This window comes from Dama dama, chromosome 10, assembly GCF_033118175.1.
Source record: "Dama dama isolate Ldn47 chromosome 10, ASM3311817v1, whole genome shotgun sequence".
In the NCBI taxonomy this organism is placed as follows: domain Eukaryota; kingdom Metazoa; phylum Chordata; class Mammalia; order Artiodactyla; family Cervidae; genus Dama; species Dama dama.
Window position 1 is genome coordinate 12,390,525 of NC_083690.1, and position 27,122 is coordinate 12,417,646.

Below are 27,122 nucleotides of genomic sequence, written 5' to 3' on the forward strand. Positions count from 1 at the left end.
CAATAAACAGTAGGTGCAGAACTTAACAATAAGTATACAGTATAAGAGCAGAATTAAAAACATTCCAAACCTAGTTTGCAAGATGGTTCTAAACCAGATCTGAAGGTAGTCAGCTGAACAGAGAGAGTGGATTGCCAGGTGAAATTTGCTGTAACCAAGGTCCTTGTTTTTAATTTTATGTAATTGGGTCTTTACTTCCCCAAAGGCATTTATCCACATCCAAGAGGTGTCTGCTCTTGCACAGACACTTCCTTGCTCAGCGAGTATATAATCCAGGACTGTGCCATTATCCAGTGAGTTAAGTGGCCGTTGCTGAGCTGAAACTGTGTTGGCTGTGGGGTCCACTAACTCTCCTAATGTCAGGGAAAGGTTTCTGAGTGATTGTTCTTGCTCACTTCAATTTGTGGGAAGAAAACTCTCCCTACAGAGGCAAAGGCAGAATCACATAGGCCTCTTGAAAGTTTTCACTTAAGATGGTTATAGAGGTTTAATAGGATGCACCAACCTGAGGCTTCTGTTTGGTTATGTAGGAAAAACAGGACAGTGAATACAGCAAGGGCACACTGTCCTTGTATTCCCCAATTGTCAAGGCATTGAGTTGCCCAAGCATTAAGGGCATTCCTCAAACCTCTACATATGAATTTGTGACCAAGGGGTGCACATACGGCATAAGTGGTAGTTTCTGATGGAGTCATTTCATTGGTGCACAGAGGCAATTACTTAACCAAGGCTCAGAACTTATATTGTTATACCCTGAACAGTTACCTAGATAAATATATATGTCAGCCAGTTTACAAATGACCTGACTTGCATTACCAACTCCACAGAACCTTTCATACCAGTATTTACTCATGGTTGGGTAAAACTGAAGTGAAGAATAATTTTAGGCAGGCTTGGCATCCTGACTCTATATAATGGGCCTGTGGAACAATTTGGTGAGAAAAGAGGGTCTCGAACCCTAGTGAAACGACCTATAGGGTGAACCAGAGGGTCTTTGGTGTCTTGCAGAGACTGAGGTTTCTGATGGGAAATCCAGTGATCAGAAAGTTTTCCCTCTGTTGTAAAGGGTTGGAAAATATGGATGATGGTATTTCTCATGGAAAAGAGGGAGAAAGCAAGATAAGAGACAATATTGAAACAAAGGTTCAGACATCTTACGAAAGCCATCAGCCTCAGATATCATCTGCTTCTGAGCCTAGTAAGCTTTCCCTTCAGGTTACTGGATGGTGTGTAGGTTTAACGGGGTTCAGTGCTTTCTTTAGGTGTGACACATGGATCCAGGGGTCTACTCCCTGGAGTTTGGGAGCACAAGGGTTGGTCAGCAGGACTTGATGGGGCCCTTTTAGCAAGACTGGAGAGTCCTTTTGGAGGTGCTTTTTCAGTATACAAGATCTCTAGGCTGTAGGCTGTGACATCTGGGGTCTTTATCTTCCACGAATGCACTGCAGAAAGAGTGCTCTACCAGTGCATGATTATTTTTAGTAGAGGCAGCTAGGCCTCTACAGTATAGAACTACATGCTTTCCTTTACCATTTGTGGGTCAAAAGAAGCACCTCCAAAAGGAGACTCTCTTCATCTTTGTTAGAATGACCCCTATCAGGTCTAAGTGGTTGAGTACATTGGGCATCTTGTGATTACATCAAAGGGTGAGAGTTTATGATTCTTGAAGGGGTTAGGCCTAAGAGTCAGAAGGACAGTGGCAGTGCTCTTGGCCAGGCTACCTTGAGAGCTTCTGCAGACTTCACCAGTTTATTTATTTTTCTTTTTAAAAATAATTTTATTTATTTATTTGTTTTGGCTGTGCTGGGTCTTTGTTGCCACGTGGGCTTTTTTTCTCTAGTTGCAGCAAGCGGGGGCTACTGTCTGGTTTCCATGTGCGACATTCTTGTTGCAGTGGCTTCTTGTTGCGGGTCATGGGCTCTGGGAACACAGGCTCAATAGTTGTGGGGCACAGACTTAGTTTCTCTGTGGCGTGTGGGATCTTGCTGGATCAAGGATCGAGCTCGAGTCTCCTGCATTGACAGGCAGATTCTTTACCGCTGAGCCACCAGAAAAGCCACCAGTTTCTTCTTAATGACATCATTAGTGCATTTGAGCAGCCCAGAGGATTGACGATAAGCAAAAAGGTGTTGCAGAACTGGCCAAATGGCACAAACGGGCTGTAGTATTTGGCTTATACAGTGATTACTGAAGTTAAGAAGGGGTTCCCCAGGTGGGAGTGGTCTTTTCCAACAGGACTTCAGACACAGCAGAGAGTAGCTTGTTAACAAAGGAAAGCTTCTGTCCAGTGAATAGTGTACAAACCGTGGCCAGAGCCTAAAAGCCAGTTTCCAAAGCTGGAATGGTCCATTGTGCCTTTTAAAGTGTCCAGGAGCAGGATAGCCAGGTTTCCCTGAATTAGATGTTGGACGGCTAGGGCAAGCAAAATGAGTGCTTTCTGTAGCTTTATTGATCTTTCCCCAACAGTATTGATGCATAAAAGCTATCCTTTATTGGTGGACCGGTGATTTCAGGGCAGGGACAGTGGGCAAAAATTGGAACTCTAAAGTCTTTGGTGTGACCAAGTGGTTATTTTGGCCTGAATCAGAACTGATTTTTTTTTTTTTTTAAATCAAGCCGGTAATTTTTGAATTTCCAATCTCGTTTTTTCTTTTTCTGAAGCAAATGGTTGGTTTTCTGAAGTCTGTTTTTCTAAGCTGTCATTGAGGAAAACTTTCCTTTAGATCATGACAGAGCTTGGCTGCGATTGGCTCCCTTTTTTTGCTGAACTGTCAAGATAGTTTCCCTTATTAGTCTTTAGAGTGTCGTTTAGAATGTCCTGGAATCTGAATAATAGCCAAAGCAGCAGGAACGATTATGGCAGCTGATGGTTCTGAACATGAGAGCTATTCTTTTTTTTTTTTTTTTTTTTTATTAGTTGGAGGCTAATTACTTCACAGCATTTCAGTGGGTTTTGTCATACATTGATATGAATCAGCCATAGATTTACACGTATTCCCCATCCCGATCCCCCCTCCCACCTCCCTCTCTACCCGATTCCTCTGAGAACTATTCTTAACTTTATCTCCACTGGAAGTGAGGAAGCCGTTTTGTTCCTATAGCATCTCAGAGTCTCCGGCCGCTCTGAAAGCATACCTGCTGTGGGCATAAAGGTTGGCAGCCTTGCCCCAGGGCTAGTGTACAGGCTTGAGTAAGTGCATATAATTGGCCTCTTGGGCCAAAGTAGCCAAGGGCAAGGGTGCCACTTGCCACTGTCAGGTTTGAAATCAGAACCAACAGTAAACTATGAGATGTCAGCATTACTCAGAGGAGTTTCTTGTAGGTCATGGCAGTCGGGTGGGAGGGGGTTGCTTAGAAGGTGATTCATCAGTTGTGGGGATTTCGTCAGTAACAGAGGAGGTGAGTAGCAGGGTTATGGTTATTATAACGGGAGTTGTATGAGGAGCGGCTAGTAAGAGAATCTCATGACAGGTGAGATGGATAGCAGAAAGATGCAGTGCATGGTGAGAATTTAGAAAGGCTTCCACTGCCTGAGTTAGGAAAATGGGCAAAGGAGATCCTACGACTGTTTCTTCAGCTGTTGTTTAGTCACTGAGTCGTGTCTCTTTGCAACCCCATGGTCTGTACCCTGCCAGGCTCCCATGTCCATGGGATTTCCCAGCAAGGACACTGGAGTGGGTTGCCATTTCCTCCTCTAGGTGATCTCTGCCCAAGGATCGAACTCTCATCTCCTGCATTGCAGGTGGTTTCTTTACCACTGAGTCACCTGGGAACCCATTTCTTCAGTGGCCTTAACCAAAAAGGCAGTGGCGGGGGATGGCTTTCAGGCAAGGAGAGTATCCTTGTGCTACAAAGTGTGGTTGTTGGCTGTGGTACGCCTTGGGCCAGTGGTGATCCTTCTGTTTTTGGTCCCAGGAGCGTTCCCTTCTTTCAAAAAGTGGTAGTTGATATTTGGGATGCCTAAGAGGAGTTTTCATTAAACTTTCCTTTAAGGCTTTAAAGGGTATTCGTCCTGTTCTCTCCATAGAATCGAGTTGGGATGGTTATTTATTTACTTTTTTTTTTTTTTTTTTAGTAAAATAAAGAGGGATTTGGTTGTAACAGAAAAAAATTGGAATCCAGTTCTGACAATGGCAAGCTAGCCTGAGAAAACCTCTTAACTGGCATCTAGTTTTGGGTTTTGAGACACTCAGGATGCTATGAACCTAGTCTGGATCTAGATTGTAGCCTTTGTTTCAATATCAGGTGACCTTTCCAGGTGGCGCTAGTGGTGAAGAATTGGCCTGCCAACACATGAGATGCAGTTTTGATCCCTGGATCAGGAAGATCCTTTGGCAGAGAAAGTGGCACCCCACTCCAGTATTCTTGCCTGGGAAATCCCATGGACAGAGGAGCCTGGTGGGTTATAGTCCACGGGGTCACAAAGAGTCAGACATGATTTAGCAGCTGAGCACACACGGATACCAATCTTGGGTTTAGACATACTGCAGTTTCTCTTGGCGACCTTGTGTCCTTTTAGAGCTGAAAGTCTTGGTGAAAGGATGCTGTCTTCCTTTGAGGAGGCCTGGGAGGGGGAACAAATCTGTTAAGTTGTCTACCGAGGGCCAGAGTAGAGCCTCTGGGAGGCTTTCTGTTATTCAGGTCAGCCTTCAGGGCTTGTGAAAAGTAAGAAGGACTTTAAGTAAAGCCTTGAGGCTTTGCTATCCAGGTAAATTGTTTCCCCTCCTCTGTGAAAACAAAAAGGCTTTGTCAACCAGATTAAGGAATGAAGGCACCCCGTAAATCAACTATTATAAGGAATTTGCTTCCAGTTGGGGTGGATCCCAGTAATGTATGAGAGTTAGGAACAGCCAGGTGCCTACCGGACAACCGTGTTATTTATCACTTGGAAGTCTTGTTCAAATCTCAGTCTTTAGCCACTGGATTTGTTCCCAGATAAAACAGAGATGTTAGTGGGAGGGACAGTAGGCCTTGGGCCTCCGTTATTGGCCTAATGCTGTAGTTGCTCAGTTGCTAGAATGCTGTCCGACTCTTTTGCAACCCCATGGGCTTTAGCCCGCCAGGCTCCTCTGTACTAGAGGGCCTCTTTATTTGTAGGGTGCTGGCTAATTTTGGGGAGAGGCTTTCCAGGCTCTCTCTGCATGTTGGTATGAGGTGCACTGTGGAGTCTGCCAGTATCTGTGCAGACTTTGCCCACGAGGAAGGTGGCAGCTGATCTAATAGGGATGAATGTCTAGTGTTCGAGTTAGTTTTGCTAACAGAACAGATAAAAGATGTTTTATGATCATTTAATTTACCCAGGTGGCTATTTTGGTTGTTGCTGCTGCTGCAATCAGAATCTGGAATTATTCCCCCCTTTTGGAAGAAAAGAACTAGCAGCATGGAATTTTTCTAGGAAATCTTGGCCCAGCAGCACAGGGACTAAGAAGAAAAGGATGGGTGTCTCTCAGAAGGTCCAAAAAGAAAGGAATGGGTTTGGAACAGGAGTTGTTGAGGTCTGTTTGAGACCTTCCTGTCTGAACTGTTGAATGCCTCGAGGTGGGGCTGTAAACTGGCAGTGGGGTTGAGCACTGGCACCTCCGTGGATGGGAAGAAAGTCTCAAAGATTCATTCTCAGTCTGGAGAAGGGGTTTCCCCAAGCCAGTTAAGGGGAAGGATAGGGACAAGGCCCTGTGGTTCCTGGGAGCCTTGTCACTGGGGATTGGGTTGGTTGAGGGTTGAAAACACCCGGAGCGGGTAAGCTTGTAACAGTCCTTTCAGTCTCCTGGCCTCTTGCAATAATGGCAGAGACCAGGAAGGTTTTGGTTTTGTTTAGGGGTCTCCTTTGGTTGTAGTTGAAAATTTACGTGTATTTGTGCATTTGCACCACACTTCTTTTCCTGCTCCCTAGTTTCTGAAGTAGGTACTTCGGCCATCCCGTTTTGCAGGTGCTAAAACCAGAATCAGAGAGGTCAAGGGACTTGCCTAAGGTCACACAGAAGCTGGGCCAGCATTCACATTAGGCCTCTCTGACCTCAAAGCGAACACTTTTAATGGCACTGAGGACTGAAGTGAGCCGTCAGCTGCCTGCTCCATACATAAAGGCACCAGGAAGGTAACTTTAAAAGAGCTTTGAGTGAGTGAAATGACAGCCTGATATGATTCCGGCTATTAAGTTTGGAACCCTGTGATTTTCCTCTTGTACTCAGGATAATTTTGGGTGTGTGTCATCTGCAATTAATTACCTTCATGAGTTGCTGGAGTTGTTTGGGCTGTTTCCCTGGCTCTGGATATGAGTTTCGGGGGCCAGCATGCCATTTTGTGGGGGATTTGCCAGGTGGCTCACGAGACAGGGTTTATAAAAGAAACAGTGAAGCAGGGGAGCAAGCCTGAAAATCAAACAAGCTTTTCACGGCTCCCCCACGCCCTCCAGCTGGCAGGGGAGATGCCGCAGAGCCCAGGTGAGGAACAGTCAAGGGGAAACGCCGACTCCCTGGAGCTAGAGTTCCCTGGCAGCGCCGGCCCTGTCTTTTTGGTGAATATAGCTGCAGAGAAAGGAGACATAGTCAGATATCTTGGGGTGAGAGGAGACCACTGTTTTCTGAAGTGTTCAGAAGCAGGATCCTTGCCCTTCTCCCGGTTCTTCATCCGATTGGGATGTGGCGGGAGTGCACAGGGCGGCGTGTGGTCCTTGGGCTCAAGCGTGACCTGGTAGCGTCCTGGAAACTGGTTAAAATGCACGAGCCAGGCCCACTGCAGGACTTGTCTGCTGACGGCAGGGCCTGGGAGCCTGCTTTTTACTTTTCACTTACTTTTTCAAACCACAGAATACTAGGATATGTCTTCTACAAATAGGACATTTCTCCTTCATAATTGTGCACAACAATCAGATTTGGAAAATCCACAGCCACGCCTTCCTACCGTCGAGTCCTCCCCTCCTGTTCAGCTCTCACATTTTGCCTATTCTGGCAGGTTGATTACGTCCGGACTGACTTGTGGCCTGTGACTGTCAGGGTTCTTCTGTCTGGAGCAGTTTCTCTCTTTCCTGGCCCGTCGTGACCTTGACATCTTTGACGATTATAGGCCACTTGGTTTTGCAGCCTGTTCCTCAGTTTGCTTTGTTTGCTGTTTGCTCAGAGATTCAGCTTCTGCGTCTGTGGTACTAATATCACAGAGGTGACGCGTGTTCTTCTCAGCGTCCTGACGGGCGGTGCAAGGCTTCAGTTTGTTCCTACGATCGTGTTAACTCCGATCCTCTGATTAAGGTCATGTCTGCCCCCTGCTCCTCTGTGAAGTTACCCTTTTCCCCTTTGCAATTAGTAAGTGTTTTGTGGGGCAGTAGTTAGAGCCTGTGTAAATATCACTTTATATTGGCTGGGCCAAAAAGTTCATTCGAATTTTTTTCCATACGATATAATGGAAGAACCCAAACGAACTTTTTGGCCAACTTTGGGTCAGATGGTAAAGAATCCGCCCACCATGTGGGAGACCCTGGTTCGATCCCTGGGTCAGGAAGATCCCCTAGATAAGGGAATGGCTACCCACTCCAGTATCCTTTCCTGGAAAATTTCCGTGGACAGAGGAGCCTGGCGGGCTATAGTCCGTGGGGTCACGAAGAGTCAGACATGACTGAGTGACTAACACGTGCATACCTAATACATTAAATGCTCCATTTATTCATTTTTGTATTCCTGGGTTCCTATTTCATTTAGTAACTCACAATCTCTTACCATCACCATTTAGATGTTCAACTTGCCCCAGATTTGTCCAGTGGGAACGCTTCTGAACTGGTGTCCAGGCCCTTCTGAAATGACCCCATGTTTGCACCAACATCTTGAATTCCAGTCCAACACCACGGTGTTGACTTCTGGGTTTCTCCCTGTACATATTTGTCACTCCCTCCTCGGGCAGCAGGAAGCCTGGCTCCCATTGTCTGCTGTGTATTGAGGTATTTGCCCACTCCACCCCACCTTTTTATTTTAAAGACTCACAATCTTGTTGACTGTACTGGGTCTTCCTTGCGGCTCATGCACTTTCTCTTGTTGCGACATGTGGTGGGCATCTCTAGTTACGAATTGTGGGCTCTACAGTGTGCGGATTCAGTAGTTCCAACACATGGGCTTAGTAGCCCCATGGCAGGTGGGATCTTAGTTCCCTGACCAGGGGTTGAACCCATGTCCCCTCCATTGAGAGGTGGATTCATAAGCACTGGATCACCAGGGACGTCCCTTTCCCACTCGTCTTATCTCTCCAGTGGCCTTCAGCGAACAGGAAGGAGCAAGTGGGGCTGGGGGAGACCTGCTCTCTGAATAGCTCCTCCAGCCGATTCTGCTCCTTGCTCTGACCATGTTGCCAGAACCCTGGCCTCGTGCTTGAGGGTGTGGGCTTTGAAGTTGCCCAGATGCCAGTCTCAACTCCACTCCCAAGTGACCTGGACCAGTCACCAGCCCCGCTAGTGTGGACCGTGGTGATCATACATACTTCATGGTTCCAGGGGCTGAAACGAACTAGGGAAGCTCCGGCTGCTCCCCTGCAGGTCTCACTGGGGGAGACCAGCCCCAGCCAGGGGTAGTAAAGGCTTAGACTTGCGCCTGGAGCTTGTATGGGGTGAGGTGGGGGCAGGAGGGGGGGTGGTCACAAACTGGGAGGTGGAGTCGGGGTCAACCGGCAGAGCTCAGAGAGAAGACGGCCTCCAGGGAGACTCCTGCAGAAGTCATAGGCAATCACCAGGGAGCTGGAGCGGGTGGGAGAGGTCGGCTGGGGTGGGTGCTGGTGAGGAGCCGGTAGGGGTGGGTTCTGCGTCAGCCCATCCCCCGAGCCATGGGGTGGGGTCAGTGGCCCTTGGGAAGGTCTGGGGCAGGCGCCCCCGACCCCCCACTGTGGCCTGGGAGCCATGCTCTGAAGGCATCCTCTGCTTCCTCCCCTGACCCTCACTGCCTGGGTGACGGCTGACCGTGTGTGCCAAGTCGCTTCAGTCGTGTCCCACTCTTGGAGACCCTGTGGACTGTAGTCTGCCAGGCTCCTTTGTCCGTGGGATTCTCCAGGCTGGGTTTTATTGCTTCCAACCTCTTGTGCTTTTTTCCTGTGGAGGGAGGAGTGGTCTGGTTCTGACTTGGAGTCATACTTCCCGGCTTGTAATCCTAGCCCGGCCTCTTGCCCACCTGTCACTTGCCCGTGCATCCCCTTGGAGGGGTGTGTGTGTGTCTGTAGACGGTTGAGAGCCTGCCTGACCCACTCCCCGGCCCTCCTCGCCAGTCAGTGCTGGACATGCCTTAGCTTCTAGTCACTCTCATGGTGAAGTTAGCTAAAGAGGATGTGAACACAGAAATGCCCTGCGAAAGTGGTGCAGCAATACATGTGCTTGTTTCAACAACAGGGGTGAGGTGGAGTGCCCTCCAAAAGGAGGTGGGACTGGAGTTGGAGGTCTGAGGAACACACACAGTTTTGGAAAAACGTGTGTTACTTTGCAGTGAGCTTGGGGGTGACTGTGAACACCCCAGAGGTGGGGGATTTATGCCTCCCTTCCTGTCTTTTGTTGGTGCCAGCTTGGGACATCATTTTTGGATAGCTTGGTCACTGAGCCACGTTCTTCTAGTAATCGGGTGTGGTTATGGGTTGGTACCTACCAGACCGGTCCGTTTCTTTGCTACCCTGGGGCCTGCGTCTGGCCGGGGAAAGGCAGAATTCCTGTTCCTGCCTTTCTCTGTAATGCTTTGATGCCTGCAAATTACCAAATGCACTCAACAGGTTCGTTGGTTTTGTTTTGAGTAATTACCCTTTGAGTGATGCTGTCTAGGGCTGCCGGTTGTTTGTTCCAGGGGCAGGCATAATTGCTTTGACTTACACACATTAATTATTGCAGTCATTGGAGGCTGTTTGAGAGGTACTTTCCCCCTCCTTGATGGTTTGCTTCCTTTCCTAATGCTTTAAAAGAAAACTGCAGGGTGGCCCACAGGCGTGTTTGGGGGTGGGAGCTGGTAGGGCTGTTTGGAATCCTAGAGATGAGACCGGAACACATCTCTGTCTCAGCTGCCGCCACCCCAGTCCTCTCGGTCCTGGCCATCATCATCTCTTCCCTGGATGGAGAAACACAGCAGCTTCCTTCTGGTCTGACACTGGTCCCCTTTCTACCCTACTGTCTGTTTCTCCTACATAGCCTGCCGTTCCCCTGCTGATCGCCTTCTCTTGGCTGCCCTTGAGGCTTAGACTGAGGTTCACACCTCGAGGTCCCTCATGATTCCTCACCTGCTCCAGCCTCCTTGGCTTCCCCGAGTTCCAGAAACAGGCCAGGCACTGGCCTTGGGGCTTTTCCTTGGTTTGTTTCTCTGTCCAGAACGTCACTGCTCCACCTGTGGTCCAAGGTCTGGTGTCTTCAGAGGACCTGGTCGAAACGCCTTCTCAGGCTCCACCCAGACAAGCTGAGTCAGAATCTGGGTTTTTGCAAGGTCTCCAGGGGCCACCTCCTCCCACTGTCACACTTACTTGAGGTCTTGCCTCTTTGTCACCGTTTAGAAAGACCTTCTCAGATGACCCTACCTAAAATACCCTTTGTATCTTTTTCTCCTGCTTCATTTATTTATTTTTACATTAATAGGCTTTGGGGAGCAGTTTTAGATTTACAGGAATGTGAACAGAAAGCCCAAAGGTTCCCACATACATCAGTGCCCTCCTCCACAGGCTCCTCTGTTATTAGCATCTTGGGTTGAGTTGGCTACATTTGTTATAGTTGATGAGCAATGTGGATCCTTTATTACTAATCAGAGTCCATGTTTACATTAGGGGTCGCCCTTGGTGGTGGACATTCTGTGGGTTTGGACAGATGGTGATGTATGTCTACTGTTACACCGTCCTACAGGCCAATTTCATCATCCTAAAAGTCTTCTGTGCTTCACCTGTTCATCCCTGTCTTCGAATCTCCGTCAACCACTTCTGTGATCTTTTTACTATCTCAAGTTTTGCCTTCCTCAGAGTGTCATATACTTGGAATCATGAAGTTGGTAACCTTTTCAAATTGGCTTCTTTCACTTAGCAGTATGCATTGCAGCTTCCTCTGTGTCTTTCTATAACTTGATAGCTCATTTCTTTTCACTGCTGAATAATATCCCATTGTCTGGATATACCATTTGTTTATCCATTCACCTATCAGAGGACATCTTGATTACCTCCAAGTTTTGGCAATTACGAATAAAACTGCTAAATATCGTGTGCAAGGTTTTGTGGGGATATGCATTCTTAACTCCTGTGGGTAAATACCAAGCAGTGTCATTTCTGGATCATATGGTCAGAGTGTGTTTAGTTTTGTGAGAAGCTGCCAGACTGTCTTCCAGTGTGGTTGTCAGCATTTTGCATTCCCACCAGCAATGAATGACGGTTCCCGTTGCCCCACCGCCTCGTCAGCCTTTGCAGTTGTCGGTGTTCTAGGTTTTAGCTGTTCTACCAGGTGTGGCTTTAACCCTTGATAATTCTCCAAAGCCTGTGCCTTGGCTGGTTTGACCACCTCACATTTGTGGCCATCACTTCTGTGAGTGTAGAGACTTAGTCTTTCTCGTTCCCTCCTCCATTTCTGTTTTCAAAACAATACCTGGTACACAGTGGGTTTCAGGAAAGCCTCTGTTGAATAAATTGTATACCTCCTGCAACAATCCGGTGAGGCTCTCAGTATTCTTCCATTGTTTGGGTGAATAGATGGAGTTGCAGAGAGAGACACCATCCTTGCTCACACTTGTCTAGAGGTGAAGTCGCCCAGACTGCAGGGCTCTGACGATGAGGGACTCAAGGGTCGGGAATGAGTCACCTTGGGTACATTATTTGTCTTGTTTGTCATTCTTACTTCCCTGTTCCTTGGCCTGAATTTGAGGATCAAAATACCTGATAGAATAGTTCTAAGGGTTAAATGAATATAAGTAAAGCTATATTAATTATCAGGTATGTGACAAAGTAACCCAAAGTTTAGTAGATTAAAACAAGACATTTATTTATTTTAAAAAATTAAGAAATATATTTATTTATTTGGCTGCGCTGAGTCTTAGTTGTAGCATGCAGGATCTTTCGTTGTGACGTATGAACTCTTTAGTTGCAGCATGTGGGGTCTAGCTCCCTGACCAGGGATGGAACCTGAGCCCCCTACATTGAGAGCACAGAGTCTTAGCCATTGGACCACCAGGGAAGTTCTCAACAACCTAATTATTATCTCATGGTTTCTGTGGGTCAGGAATCTGGACATGGCTTAGCTGGTGCCTCTTACTCAAGGTCTCTCTTGATGTTGTAGTCAGGACACTGGGTGGAGTTGTGTTCATTTCAAGGCGCCGCTGGGCTTGGAAAACCTGCCTCTAAGTTCACTCAAGTGGCTGCTGGCAGACTCCTTCCTCACTGTGTGGTCCTCTTTCAGCCTGCCCCGGTGTCCTCAAGACAGGGAGCTGGTGACCAGAGGAGAGAGGGAGGAGGGGAGAGGAGGGAGGGAGGGAGGGAACGTGCAGAAGCTGGAGAGCATCCCAGGTAGCTGTCATAATCTCCCTCTCTCTCTCTTTTTCTCTACATCAGTATTATATCTTATTTATTTATTTTTGGCACTAGCGGTAAAGAACCCGCCTGCCAATGCTGAAGTTCCAGGAGTTGAGGGTTCAATCCCTGGGTGAGGAAGATCCCCTGGAGGAGGGCATGGCAACCCACTCCAGTATTCTTGCCTGGAGAATCCCATGGACAGAGGAGCCTGGTAGGCCACAGTCCATAGGGTTGCAAAGAGTCGGACACGACTGAAGTGACTTAGCAGGCGTGCATATTTATTTATTTTTTTCTTTTACATATTTTAAAAAAGTTTATTTATTTTTTAATTGAAGGATAATTGCTTAACAGAATTCTGTTGATTTCTGCCAAACATCAACATGAATCGGCCATCAGTATACATGTCCCCTCCCTCCGGAACCACCCTCCCATCTTTCTCCTGATCCCACCCCTGTAGGTTGATACAGAGGCCCAGTGTGAGTTCCCTGGGTCATACCACAAATTCCCTTTGTCTATGTCTTTTACATGTGGTAATGTAAGTTTCCATGTTACTATCTCCATACATGCATATTTATTTTTTAATCAGAGGATAATTGCTTTACAATGTTGTGTTCGTTTCTGCTGCACGACAGCGTGAATCGACTATGTGTGTACATACATCCCCCCCGCCGTGAGCCTTCCTCATAGTCTTTTAATAACTGATCTCACAGCTGACAGCCTATCCCTTCTGTTGTTGGAAACGAGTAGTAAGACCCATCCAAGCTCAGTTCAAGGAGTGGTCATTCCACACAGTCGCTAACACTGGGGTCTCTGGGGGACAGTTCAGGGCTGGCTCACCACGGCAGCGCGCAGGACGGCGCGTGGAGCCCGGTGAGCACCTCGTGAGGGTTTCGGTGATGCTGTCGCCCCTCTGCTCCCGGTGCTGCTGCCACCCCCCCACCATGCCCCCCCTTCCTTCCGCCACCACCGCTACAGTGGCGTCGGGAGTTGGTAAGAACTGGAGCTGAGAGCTGCGCCCAGCTTTGTCTGCTTCCCGGTGTTTCCAGTTTCCTCTGCCGCCTCCTCCAGCTGACTGTCTGCTCTGCATCGTGGTTGCCTGAACGACCTCCCCGACCCCCCACATCAGCCCTTGTTCAGTGGATGCTCTTTGATGACCATGCTGGTACAACCCCCCCAGGGTAACCTGTGCTGGTCGTGAGAACAGAGTCCCCCTTTGTGCATCCCGGGAAAAACACACTCTTCAAAGCACAGCGATTTGTCAGGAACCCGGGTTCTGTGTGATTTGGGTCTAACGCATATTCCTAGAGAAAAAGAGTAAGTGAGTGCCTCTGGGTGTTGGTCACTGACTTTATACCCACTGTCTCTCATCGTCTCAACCCCGCAAGGCTCCTCGCCTCCTACTTGGAAACTGAGGAGTCCTGGGCTCAGAGAGCTGTTGGCCCCCATCTGGGAGGGAAAGGACGCGTATGTGAACCCAGACCTGGGTAACTCTTGAGCCAGACAACCTGCTTCCTCTTTGGCTTTGTGCGTATAAAGGATCCAGTGTTTCACCGTAAAAGCCTGCCAGGGTATAAGTCCAATACTGATTGAACAAACTAAAAGCCTGAAGCAATTGGGAATAGTGGGTATCTGGTTACTTTTTTAGGTGTGATGCTGGTGTGGGGATTAGATTCAAATAAAGACTCCATACCACTGAGAGATAAATCCTGACATTTTTATGGATGATGTTCTGTGTCTGAGGTTGACTTCAGAATAAGTTGGCAAGCGGGCTGTGTGTGTGTGTGTGCGTGTGCTCACTTGGGTCCAACTTTTTGTGACCCCATGGACTGTAGCCCGACAGCCTCCTCTGTCCAGGGAATTTTCCAGGCAAGAATACAGTGAGTTGCCATTTCCTACTCCGGGAGATTTTCCCAAGCCAGGGATTGAACCCACATCTCTTGCATCTCCTGTACTGGCAGGCGGGTTCTTTACCACTGCGCCACCTGGGAAGCCCTGGGGCTGTTGGGTAGGTGAGGCTTGAAAAGAAACAAGATCAGATGTGAGTTGGGGAGCTGGGTGGTGGGTCCATGGAAAGCTGGCTAAGGCTAACAGAAACCCAGAGTCTGGTCAGCTCCTGGAGACAGAGTCTTATGCATGGCTAGAATAGAACCTTACTTTACTTTTCAACTGCAGCAGCCCATAGCTATTCAAAAGGTAAAATTAAATTGAAAGAATTGGGGGAATAAGTGACGCTCAGAGAGGCCAGGGAATTTTGTCCTTTTTGTTTGTTTGTTCATGTGTTTTCAGCACCTCGATCAATGCCTGGCAGTCAGTAATACCTGCTGAATGAAGGAGAGAATCGATCCCTTTTTGTAGCCAGCACTCTGGCCCCCATCTGGCTGATGCTTTGGTTAAACTAGTGATGCGTTCAGTAGAGGTTAAATCCAATTGTCTGGCCACGTTCACACCCTGCTCTATTCTGTTTGGATTTTAAGGCATCTTACGCTCTGGATATGAGCAGTCAATTTCCAGAGGATTAAGGGGTAACAAAACAGTTGAATCTAGAATGAAACATAAGCTGATTTTTAAATATTTTATTTTATTTTTTATAATTTTCTTTCTTTTTGGCCTTGTTGGGTCTTCATTGCTGTGTGCGAGCTTTCTCTAGTTGCAGCAAGCGGGGGCGACTCTAGCTGTGGTGTGTAGGCTTCTCATTGCCGTGGCTTCTCTTACGGCGCTCTGGCTTAGTTGCCCTGCAGTGTGTGGAATCTTCCTGGAAGGGATTAAACCTGTGTCCCCTGCACTGGCAGGCAGGGTCTCAACCACTGGACCACCAGGGAAGTCTTAAGCTGGTTTTTGATTCTGCAGTTGAGTCGAGATCTCGGGAAGGAAAGTTCAGGCTTCCCTTGAATTCCGCAGTCCTCACTGCCCTGAAGTTACAGGGACTGCTGCAGTGTACGGGCCTCTGTGTGCTGGAAGCAAGCAAGCCAGGCTCGACTGTCCTCTTTGTGTTGATGTCCTCGTGTGATGCTCGTTTATGCCTCACGAGTCTTTTGGAGCCACATTTCAAACTGAGTTTTGAATTGGCGTCTCCTTTTATCAGAGCCACATTCAAAGCTGCACCCCTGTCGACAGTAACATTTGCTTGATCGTCTTTCCTAAAAGGAGATAAATCATAGAGACAGCAAGTAGAATGGTGGCTGTCGAGGTTGAGTGGGCATGGAGGGTTATTGTTTAATGAGTGTGGAGTTTTTGTTTTTTCAGATGAAAAATGTTCCAGAGATGGGTGGTGCTGATGGGGGCACTGAAATGTGAAGGTACTTGACTCCACAGCACCGTACACTTAAAGGTGGTTAAGATGGTAAATTTTATGTCACGTGTACTTTATCACAATTAAAAATAAAAATTGAAACGAGAGGAAAGAGGGCAGACCAAGTCTGCTCTGTCAGATGCTCACTTTGTCGCTGTCACTCTTTTCTGTCTCCCCCCTCCCCACCCGTCTGCAGTTGGGATGCCCACGGCTATGATGTCCTTTTCTGATGCCTGTGTGATGGACCCTGATCAGTCACCTCCTCCCGTCTCACTCTTTTTTATTCACTAAAGGTTTTGGTTTTAATGTCCACACAGTTAAATTCAAGTTTTAAAGGTGTTCAGTTGGCGTGAGTTGTAAGCTGTACATCGAGGAATGTTAACCCCGCCACCGCAGTCAGGAGATGACAGTTCCATCACCTCCAGTTCTCCCCCACAGCCCCGTTGTGGTCTCTCTCCTCATGCCTAACTCTTGTCTGCCAATGACCTATCCTTCTCCCCTGTAGTTTGAACTTTTCTAGAGTGTCAAATACATGAAATCACTATACATACATACATACATACATACATATATATATGTATATATTTATCATCATATATACTATAGCCTCTGGGGACTGGTTTCTTTTATTTAGATGTTTCTGAGATACATCCAAGTTGTAACATCCCTGGATACCACATTCAGTTTTATTGACCAAGAGTATCCCTTTGTATGGATGGACCAGGGTTTTACCATTTACCCATTGAAGGGCATTTGAATTGTTTGCTGTTTTTGGTGATTATGCCTGGTGTGGCTGTAAACATTCATGGAGAGATTTTTGTGTGAACAATGACAGGTCATTTCCCCAGGAAAAATACTCAGAAGTGAGCTTCTGGGTCATAAGACAGCTTTATAAAAAGCTGTTTTACTGTTATCCAGAGTCACCAAACTTTTGTGTATTCCTGCACAGTGGAATTAAGAGTTTTAGTTGCTTCAAGATACCCACCCGCCCCCGACCCCCACCCCCCCGGCCCCCGCTGGCACTTGATGTTGTCATTAGATTTTTTAAAGCTATTTTTAATAGATTCAAATATTAATAGATTCAGAGTGCTATTTCATGGATTTTAATTTGTATTTACCTAATGAGTAATGATGATTGACATCTTTTCATGTGCTTATTTACGGTCTGTTTATCCTCTTTGGTGAATTGTTCAGGTCTTTTGCCTTCCTCTCCTGCCTTTCTTTGGTTAGTTATGTTTTGTTTGTTTGTTCTGAGAGTTCTTTCGGATAGGAGTCCTTTATCTGATTTGTAAATTCTTTCTTCGCATCAGTAGCTTGTCTTCTCCTGCTCTTAACAATGACTTTCACAGAGCAAATCAAGTTTAACTTTTTTTTTTTTTTTTTTCCCTATTATGGCGTATGTTTTTGGTGTTAAATGTAAGAACTCTTTGCTTAACCCTAGTTTAGGAATGAAGACTTTTTCAAGTTGTATACTTTTATGTTTTACATTTATATGTCTTCCAGTTTGAGTTAATATTTGTATAAGGTGTGAAGTATTAGTTGAAGTTTATTTTTTGGTGTGTGAATAGCCAACTGTTCCCAGACTGTTGAAAAGGTCATCCTTTTTCCTGAATTGCCTTTGTACCTTGGTCAAAAATTATTTGGCCATATTTGTGCGAATTATTTCTGGACTCTGTTCTGTTGATCCGTGTCTTTGTTTGCCTGTGTTACATTCCTTGATTAAAGCTTTATAGTAAGTCTTAGAATACAATAGTGTGAGTCCTTTGAATTTTGCTTCTATTTCACAATGATCTTGGCTTCTATAGTTTCTTTGCCTTTCTGTGTGAATTTTAGGATCAGCTAATGTATGTGTGTAAGATACCCTGCTGGGATTTTTGTTGTACTTGCATTCAATCTATGGGTCAATTTGTGGATGGACATCTTACCTCTTAACGGTTTTGCGTCTTACAGTCTATGAACCTGTTATTTGCATCCATGCAGTTCTGTTTTGATTTCTTACACCAGTATTTGATGGTTTTAAGCACACAGATCCTGGACGTGTTTTTATTGGATTTACACCTGGACGTGTTTTTATTGGATTTCATCCTTTATTTTTAAAAAAAACAACAACAACAGACTAATTTCACTAGGTAGAACCTCCAGTACTGTGCTGAATAGAAGAGAGAGGTGAAGAGGCTTCTTGGCTTGTTCTCAGTTGCGTGGGGAAACCGTTCAGTCTTTCACCACTGAGTGTGGTGTTAGCTGTACTGTTAGTTGCTCTTGTGTTTTGTAGGTCTGCTCTTAGTCTTCATATATTGTTTTTTTCTAGCCTGCTAGTGAAGTGTGTTGATGGCATATTAAAAATTTCTTTTCCCTGATTTCATCATTCAGAAACAAGCTCTGTTAATATTGTGCGGTGTGTATATTCCTTCCTTCCTTCCACTGTGTCTTAGTTATGGCACACAGATCTTTGTTGTATCATGTGGAATCTTTTGTTGTGGCTCATGGACTCTCTAGTTGTGGCATGCAGGCTTCAGTATTTGCAGCACTCGGGCTTAGTTGCCCCCATGACATGTGGGATCTTAGTTCTCTGACCAGGGATCGAACCCACTTCTCCTGGATTTCAAGGCAGATTCTTTACCGCTGGACCACCAGGGAAGCCCCAATATCCTGGTGTGTATATTTCTAGTGCAAATGAAAAGTGAAAGTCGCTTAGTTGTGTCTGACTCTTTGTGACTCCATGGACTGTAGCCTAACAGGCTCCTCTGTCCATGGAATTCTCTAGGCAAGAATACTTGAGTGGTTGCTGTTTCCTTCTCCAGGGGATCTTCCCGACCCAGGGATCAAAACCAGGTCTCCTACATTGTAGGTGGATTCTTTGACATCTGATGCAAATATATGCCAGTAAATATACCTGACAGGTTAGAGTAAACATACTTTCTTTGTTCTCTGCTGCATTCACGTCATCCTATATTGTAAATGTTTATCCATGTAAAAAGACATGTATATTCATTAGGGTTTCCCTGCTGTCTTAGTGGTGAAGATTCTGCCTGCCAGTGCAGGAGACATGGGTTCGATCCCTGGGTTGGGAAGATCCCCTGGAGAAGAAAATGGTAACCCACTCCAGTATTCTTGCCTGGGAAGAATTGTCTCCTCCTGGACAGAGGAGCCTGGAAGGGTACAGTCCATGGGGTTGCAAAGAGTTGGACACGACTTAGCGACTAAACAACAACAAACAACAACAATGATATTCATCACAACAAGCAAACAGTGTCCTGTTATAGAGGGGTAAAATATCAATTTCTCCACTCTCCCAATGTCAGCAGTTAATTTGTAACCAGTTTCTTTCTGATAATATTCACAACATCCTCATGTGTATGTTTTGAAACTTCACTTCTTATTTTCTGAGCATAGTTTCCTAGAAGTGGAGCTGTTGGCTCAAAAGATATACAGTTCTTAAGGCTGTTGATTCATACTTAGAAAAAGCTCACCTCGGACCCCCATTTCCTTTTGTGACCTGTCTGCTGATGGGCTGTGGAGGCTTGAGCCGTGTAACCCTAGGACAGTTCCTTAACCTCTGAGCAAAGCTGGCAGGTCAGGAGAATCCTGTTCACGTTTGCACAACAGAATGACCAACTAGGATACTCTGCAGACCCATGCTCATCCTCCCTCATTTCCCAGTGGTCTCACTCTAAGGCTTTAAGTTTTCAACTTTGTACTGTTCATTTAAAATTTTTATGAACCCAGCAAGAGACTTTGGAGTTAAAGGACATGGGTTTGAATCCCAGGTGTATTTATGTTGTTTGACTCTCTAGGATGCAGCTTTTCCATCTGCAAAATGGGCACAGTACAACCAACCTCATGAGGCATTGTTGATGATTCAGTGAGAGCAAGTGTGTGGTTGAAAGGAAAAGGACATGGACTAGGAGATATTGCGTGTGAATGGTGGCCCTGCCTGGTATAGTGGTGTGAATTATTTTTTATTGACCGCTGAACCTCTCCGAGCTTCAGTTCCTTCAAGTGTAGAAATGCGTGTAGTAAAAGTCGGGGACAGTAACCCCTCTTGCAGAGCTGTTGTGCAGACTGAATGAGAGCACATCATGTCTGCACCCTCTTGAATGTTCAAAGCCCCTCTCGGAGGTGAGTACTCTTGTGTTGCAGGTTCAGTCCAGTCGCTCAGTCGTGTCCGACTCTTTGCGACCCCATGGACTGCAGCACGCCAGGCTTCCCTGTCCTTCACCACCTCTTGGAGCCTGCTCAAACTCCTGTCCATCGAGTCGGTGATGCCATCCAACCATCTCATCCTCTGTCCTCCCCTTCTCCTCCTGCCTTCAGTCTTTCCCAGCATCAGGGTCTTTTCCAATGAGTCATTTCTTTGCGTTAGGTGGCCAAAGTATTGGAGCTTCAACTTCAGCATTAGTCCTTCCAATGAATTTTCAGGAATGATTTCCTTTAGGATGGACTGGTTAGATCTCCTTGCAGTCCAAGGGACTCTCAGGAGTCTTCTTCAACACCACAGTTCAAATGCATCAATTCTTCGGCGCTCAGCTTTCTTAATGGTCTAACTCTCACATCCATACATGACTACTGGAAAAACCGTAGCTTTGACTAGGCAGACCTTTGTTGGCAAAGAAATGTCTCTGCTTTTTAATATGCTGTCTAGGATGGTCATAGCTTTTCTTCCAAGGAGCAAGCGTCTTTTAATTTCATGGCTTCAGTCACCATCTGCAGTGATTTTGGAGCCCCCCAAAATAAAGTCTGTCACTGTTTTCATTGTTTCCCCATCTATTTGCCATGAAGTCGTGGGACCAGATGCCAGGATCTTAGTTTTCTGAATGTTGAGTTTTGAGCCAACTTGTTCACTCTCCTCTTTCACTTTCATCAAGAGGCTCTTTAGTTTTTCTTCACTTTCTGCCATAAGGGTGGTGTCATCTGCATATCTGAGGTTATTGATATTTCTCCTGGCAGTCTTGATTCCAGCTTGTGCTTCATCCAGCCAGGCATTTCTCATGATGTACTCTGCATATAAGTTAAATAAGCAGGGTGACAATATACAGCCTTGACGTATTCCTTTCCCTGTTTGGAATCAGTCTGTTGTTCCAAGAACTGTTGGTTCTTGACCTGCATACAGGTTTCTCAGGAGGCAGATCAAGTGGTCTTGTAGTCCCAACTCTTTCAGAATTTTCCACAGTTTGTTGTGATCCACACAGTCAAAGGCTGTGGCATAGTCATTAAAGTAGAAGTAGATGTTTTTCTGGAATTCTCTTGCTTTTTTGATGATCCAGTGGATGTTGGCAATTTGATCTCTAGTTCCTCTGCCTTTTCTAAATCCAGCTTCAACATCTGGAAGTTCATGGTTCAAGTACTGTTGAAGCCTGGCTTAGAGAATGTTGAGCATTACTTTGCTAGTGTGTGAGATGAGTGCAATTGTGCAGTAGTTTGAACATTCTTTGGCATTGTCTTTCTTTGGGATTGGAATGAAAGCTGACCTTTTCCAGTCCTGTGATCACTGCTGAGCTTTCCAAATTTGCTGGCATATTGAGTGCAACACTTTAACAGCATCATCTTTTAGGATTTGAAATAGCTCAACTGGAATTCCATCACCTCCACTAGCTTTGTTCATAGTGATGCTTCCTAAGGTCCATCTGACTTCACATTCCAGGATGTCTGGCTCTAGGTGAGTGATCACACCATCATGGTTATCTGGGTCATTGAAATCTTTTTGGTATAGTTCTTCTGTGTATTCTTGCCACCTCTTCTTAATATCTTCTGCTTCTGTTAGGTCCATACCATTTCTGTCCTTCATTGTGCCCATCTTTGCATGACATGTTCCCTTGGTATCTCTGATTATCTGATGAGATCTCTAGTCTTTCCCATTCTATTGTTTTTCTCTGTTTCTTTGCATTGATCACTGAGGAAGGCCTTCTTATCTCTCCTTGCTATTCTTTTGAACTCTGCATTCGGATGGGTATATCTTTCCTTTTCTCCTTTGGTTTTCCCTTTTCTTCTTTTCTCAGCTCTTTGTAAGGCCTCCTCAGACAACCATTTTGCCTTTTTGCATTTCTTTTTCTTGGGGATGGTCTTGGTCACTGCCTCTTGTACAATGTCACAAACCTCTGTCCATAGTTCTTCAGGAACTCTATCAGATCTAATCCCTTGAATCTGTTTGTCACTTCACTGTATAATTGTTAAGGGATTTGATTTAGGTCATACCTGAATGGTCTAGTGGTTTTCCTACTTTTTTCAATTTAAGTCTGAATTTGGCAATAAGGAGTTCATGATCTGAGCCACAGTCACCCTCCATCTTGTTTTTGCAGACGGTATAGAGCTTCTCCTTGGAGAAGGATATGGCAACCCACTCCAGTACTCGTGCCTGGAAAATTCCATGGATGGAGGAGCCTGGTAGGCTACAGTCCATGGGGTCTCAAAGAGTTGGACACAACTGAGTGACTTCAATGTCAATGTCAGTATAGAGCTTCTCCATCCGTGGCTGCAAAGAATATAATCCATCTGATTTCAGTGTTGACCGTCCGGTGATGTCCATGTGTAGAGTCGTCTCTTGTGTTGTTGGAGGAGGGTGTCTGCTATGATCAGTCTGTTCTCTTGTCAGACACTGTTGGCTTTTCCCCTGCTTCATTTTGTACAGGTAGAAAATGTGTTGCAGGTAGGAAACCTGTGTTGCAGGCAGAAAAGCAATATTTCCTATTACTCATGGAGGGAGCTTCTGAGTCAAGTTTTCCCTGTGGGAGGTCTTGGCACTGAGCTGCGTCTCACGTCTTAACTGGCTCGGAGGGATTTCAAGGAGGTAGAAGCATCACAAATGCCCATCTCTGCCACGCCCACGTGGGCAGTGCTTTTCTGTCAGAGATGTGGTTCTCTTGCCCTAAGATTTCTCTCCCATTCCTAGAGGGCTGTGCCCAGTATGAAAATGCAGTATTTCACAAACTATTAGGTTTGAGGCATTAATAGATGGTCAGTGTACATAAACATATTGAGGGCTCTGAGAAGCCCTAGGGAGGAGGGGGAGGGAGACGGAACTTTTCTCATGTTTCTAAGCATCTTTAACTCTGTTCTCCCGTCCGTCTGTCTTGGAGTCTGTTGTCATCCCTGGGGATACAATTTGGAAAGGACTCTGTAAGCAAAGGTCTTCTCCTCATACGCTTATTTTCTCTACAGCAAAGGTTCTCTTCCTCAGATCTGTCACAGCCCTCGTGGCCTTTGCCACGCAGTGTCCCGCCCCTGTTACTCATACCATAATATTTATCTTGCAGTCCACTCACTTTTTAAGAGTTTGACATGTCTTTCCAAAGGATTCTTTATATCAGGGTTCCCAACCTCTGGGATCTAATGCCTGATGATCCGAGGTGGAGCAGATGTAAATAGTGTAGAAATAAAGTCCACAAATAAATGTAATGCATTAGAACCATCCCGAAACCATTCCTCACCCTCCAGTCCACGGAAAAACTCTTTCACACAACTGGTCCCCGGTGCCAAAAATCTTGGGGACTGCTGCCGCTCTATATCATTTATATGCCATACATGGAAAACTGGTTTTTTGGAAACATACCAGAAGAACTGCCTATGTGTTAAAATATAAACCGTTCAGTGAAGTTACAATATAAACAGATGATCTCAGGGATGTACCAACTTTGGGAGATTCTGTTCTAGTTCATCCTCTTTGTGTTTTTTCTCCTTTCTCTGAACTATGAGGAAGTTGTATCCCACCCACACCCCCACTTCAGAGTGGAAAGAACTGCGTGGTTACTAAAGAGGTGGCAGGGAGGGGAGTGTCTTCGGGTTTCTCTTCCCTTTCACAGGACGCACTTAATCATTGACCCATCCCGTCGTCTCATGAGGTAGCAAAGGAAACGGCATTCTTATTTGATCATCAGGAATGATACATTCCATATGCTTCCTTTGTCTACAGATTAAAGTTCTATTGCTTGTTAATCGCCCAGTCATGTCTGACTCTTTGCGACCTCGTGGACTGTAGCCTGCCAGGCTCTTCTGTTCATGGGATTCTCTGAGTAAGAACACTGGAGTACGTTGCCATTTCCTCCTCCAGGGGATCTTCCCAGCCCAAGGATCGAACCTAGGTCTCCTGCATTGCAGGCAGATTCTTAACTGTCTGAACCACCAGGGAAGTCCAGAGTTCTGTTGGCTGGTTGCAAATGAACCATTCAGAGCCTAGGAATCATTTTCTTGGGCCCTTGACTTGTTAGGTGTGTGTTTGTTGGTTTATTTTGCTGCATCGGGTCTGAGCTGCAGCACACAGATTCTCTAGTTGTGGCGAGGGGCTCAGTAGTGGTGGCCCTAGGGCAGCTCTGGCCCCCAGACCCTCTTGTCTTATACCTGGTTTGTGTTACTCATAAGCCTTGTCTGTCTGTCTGCTGTGGTCATTTGAGCCTGTATCTCATCTTCAGATTGTCATGAACGTCAGTTTAAATACTGGGCTGGATAGAACCACTTGCACGATGTGACTGTGTCAGTGTCCTGGATTTGCCATCAGACCATAGTTACAGAAGTTGTAATCCCTGGGGGAGGCTGGGCCAAGGGTATACAGGACCTCTCAGTAATATCTTTGCAACTTTCTGGGTCTTTAAGTACTTCAAAATAAAAATTTAAACAGAGGCCTCATCTTTCCCAGGGTCAGTAGCTAGTTGCCTCTTTGGGGCAGTCATTGGGTCCTCCCAATGTTCGTATTTGTGTCAGGAGCAGTTCTGCTGACCTGACAGTGTTTCTTTCCCACAAAAGGCAAACAAGTTCATTGACGCAAAGTTGGCTGAGATGAATTTATGGCTCCTAAAGCTGCCCATCTGTAGTGTATTCTCCATGACATCTCATCATTTTGATGAAAGTTGGATTTGTATTAAAGTTTTTGATCTTCATCTGTCAGGTTGATCTCTGTTGTGGCATGCAGGATCTTTAGTTAGGGTGTGCTAACTCTTAGTTGCGGCAGGTGGGATCTAGTTCCCTGACTCAGGGATCAAACCCAGGCCTGTTGCATTGGGAGTGCGGAGTCTTAGCCACTGGACCGCCATAGAATTCTTGATATTTAGATAGTGTTAAGATGCTGTTAAAAGATGCCTCCAAACCAGAAGGAAAGCAGCCTGCTGAACATTTCAGTGCTGGCTGCAGAATTGACAGTGAACTAGGCAGCTGAGGGTGGGCCTGGATGGTGTGATTGGGCAAACTGAGGCTTGACAGCCCAGCACAACTCACCAGTTGGTGGGCCTGAGTGAGCCTCCCTCCTCTTGCCTCTTCCACAACATTCTGAACGTATCATTGTTAAATTAGGTCACTTGTTCAACCTAAGTCTTGTCCGACTCCTTGCAACCCCATGGACTGCAGTGCACCAGGCTTCCCTCTTCTTCATTATCTCCTAGAGTTTTCTCAGATTCATGTTCACTGACTAGATGGTGCCATCTAACCATCTCGTCCTCTGTTGCCCCTCTCTCCTCCTGCCCTCAATCTTTCCCAGCATCAGGGTCCTTTTTAATGAGTCGGCTCTTCACATCAGGTGGCCAAAATATTGGAGCTTCAGCATCAGTCCTTCCAATGAATATGCAGGATTGATTTCCTTTAGGATTGACTGATTTGATCTCCTTGCAGTCCAAGGGACTCTTGAGAGTCTTCTCCAGCACTGCAGACCATACAGAGATGCACATCAATTTCTTTCTCTCCCTTATTTTAAACTGTGTGCTTGGAATTCACACGAGGGGATTAGGAGTAAGCTGGGATGAATGACAAGAGCTGACTTAGGGGATCCAGGAAAAGCAGCTGTGTTAGCACGTCCGTTGGGCAGTGTTTTCCTACCTGCAGATCTCAAGATTCCTTAGTTGTTTAGGAGCTTTAGACACTGGCTGTTTGTATCACAGAGGAAATGCAGCTGCCAATAGAAACATTTGTGACAGGCTGTCTAGGAGGAGGACAATAATTAAGGAACTCCTTCATGTCTGACTTTCTTTCCAAGTTTCTGAGATGAATGTACAGTTTTAGGCGACACCTCAGCATAATGGTCGTGTCTGCAATTGGTACTTGTGTTCTTTCTGCCAAAAATACAGTGCAGAAAAGCACAATGTAAAGTGCTATCTCTGTGGGATGAGGTATAATAAGATGCATCAGAAAGAGTCAGTGATTTGCAGTCTGCAGTTTGGCGGTCTGCAGTTTTTCCACTGAGCAAATATGTGGCATATTATTATCAAGGAATGGCATCACCATCCATAAATAGATGGAATCAGAAGCTTACCTTGGTGAATTGTTGAGACAAACCAGTTGCAGAAAAATTTGTAGTAGGATCCGGCTTCATAAAGTAAACTCTGAATGTATCAGGTTTGTAGTGACTCTGTGAGCATGGAGGAGACATGAAATGTGTGTACCAGCTGTTTAATGGTGGTTGCCATGGAGAAGGATGTGTGGGACAGTAAACAGAGAAAAAAAGTCTTCAAACAGAAAAATTTTGAGGCATGTGAAAGGGTGTTTCACCTGTGAATAACTATATTCAGTGATGTACGTATGTGTGCATGCTCACGTGTGCCTAGAGAGAGAGTTGATAGGATGGAAGTAAAAATGTTGTTGTTATTCATTTGCTCAGTCGTGTCCAACTCTTCCTGACCCCAGAGACTGCAGCACATCCCTGTCCTTCACCATCTCCTGGAGCTTGCTCAAACTCATGTGCATTGAGTTGGTGATGCCATCAAACCGTCTCGTCCTCTGTCATCTGTTTGTCCTCCTGCCTTCTATCTTTCCCAGCATCAGGGTCTTTTCCAGTGAGTCATTTTTTCGCATCAGGTCATCAAAGTACTGGAGCTTCAGCTTTAGCATCAGTCCTTCCAGTGAATATTCAGGGTTGATTTCCTTTAGGATTGACTGCTTTGATCTCCTTGCTGGTAAGAGACTCTCAAGAGTCTCAAGAAGTTAGTGAGATTTATTTCAAGGATTTTTAGTGGAATTTTTACATTCCTTCTTAAATGTGTTCTGATTGAGTATTTTGCAATGAGTGTTTTATTTTTTATAATTATAAGAGACACCCAGTCATAAAGCTGTTTTCATCATAAGGCAATATTCCAGCATGTGTAAGAACATTCAGGCTTAAAACCTTGTGAGATAGGGAATGCGTAGAAGCAGAATGTGTGGAAGAGGCATTTGTCTCTGGGGCCGAGGTGAGAAACCAGTTTCAAATCCCAAGAGAGACAGAGAAGTGCTCATTGGGTTCTTGGAGACATAGACCTGGGTTTGTATCCAGACTGTGTGTCTTACATATGACCTTGGCATTGGCCATGTGACCTTGTCCATGCCCCAGCTCCTCTCCTGCAGAATGAGGAGGGTATTACAGGGTCACCGCACCTGACATATTGTTAGGTACTTAAACATG

At 45.8% G+C, this 27,122-nt stretch overlaps 1 protein-coding gene across 3 annotated transcripts in view; it reads left to right on the forward strand.

Annotated features, from left to right (window-relative positions):
- The window catches only part of SNX29 (sorting nexin 29), a 566,190-nt gene that overhangs the window by 188,155 nt on the left and 350,913 nt on the right, over positions 1 to 27,122 (forward strand). The window lies entirely within an intron of this gene.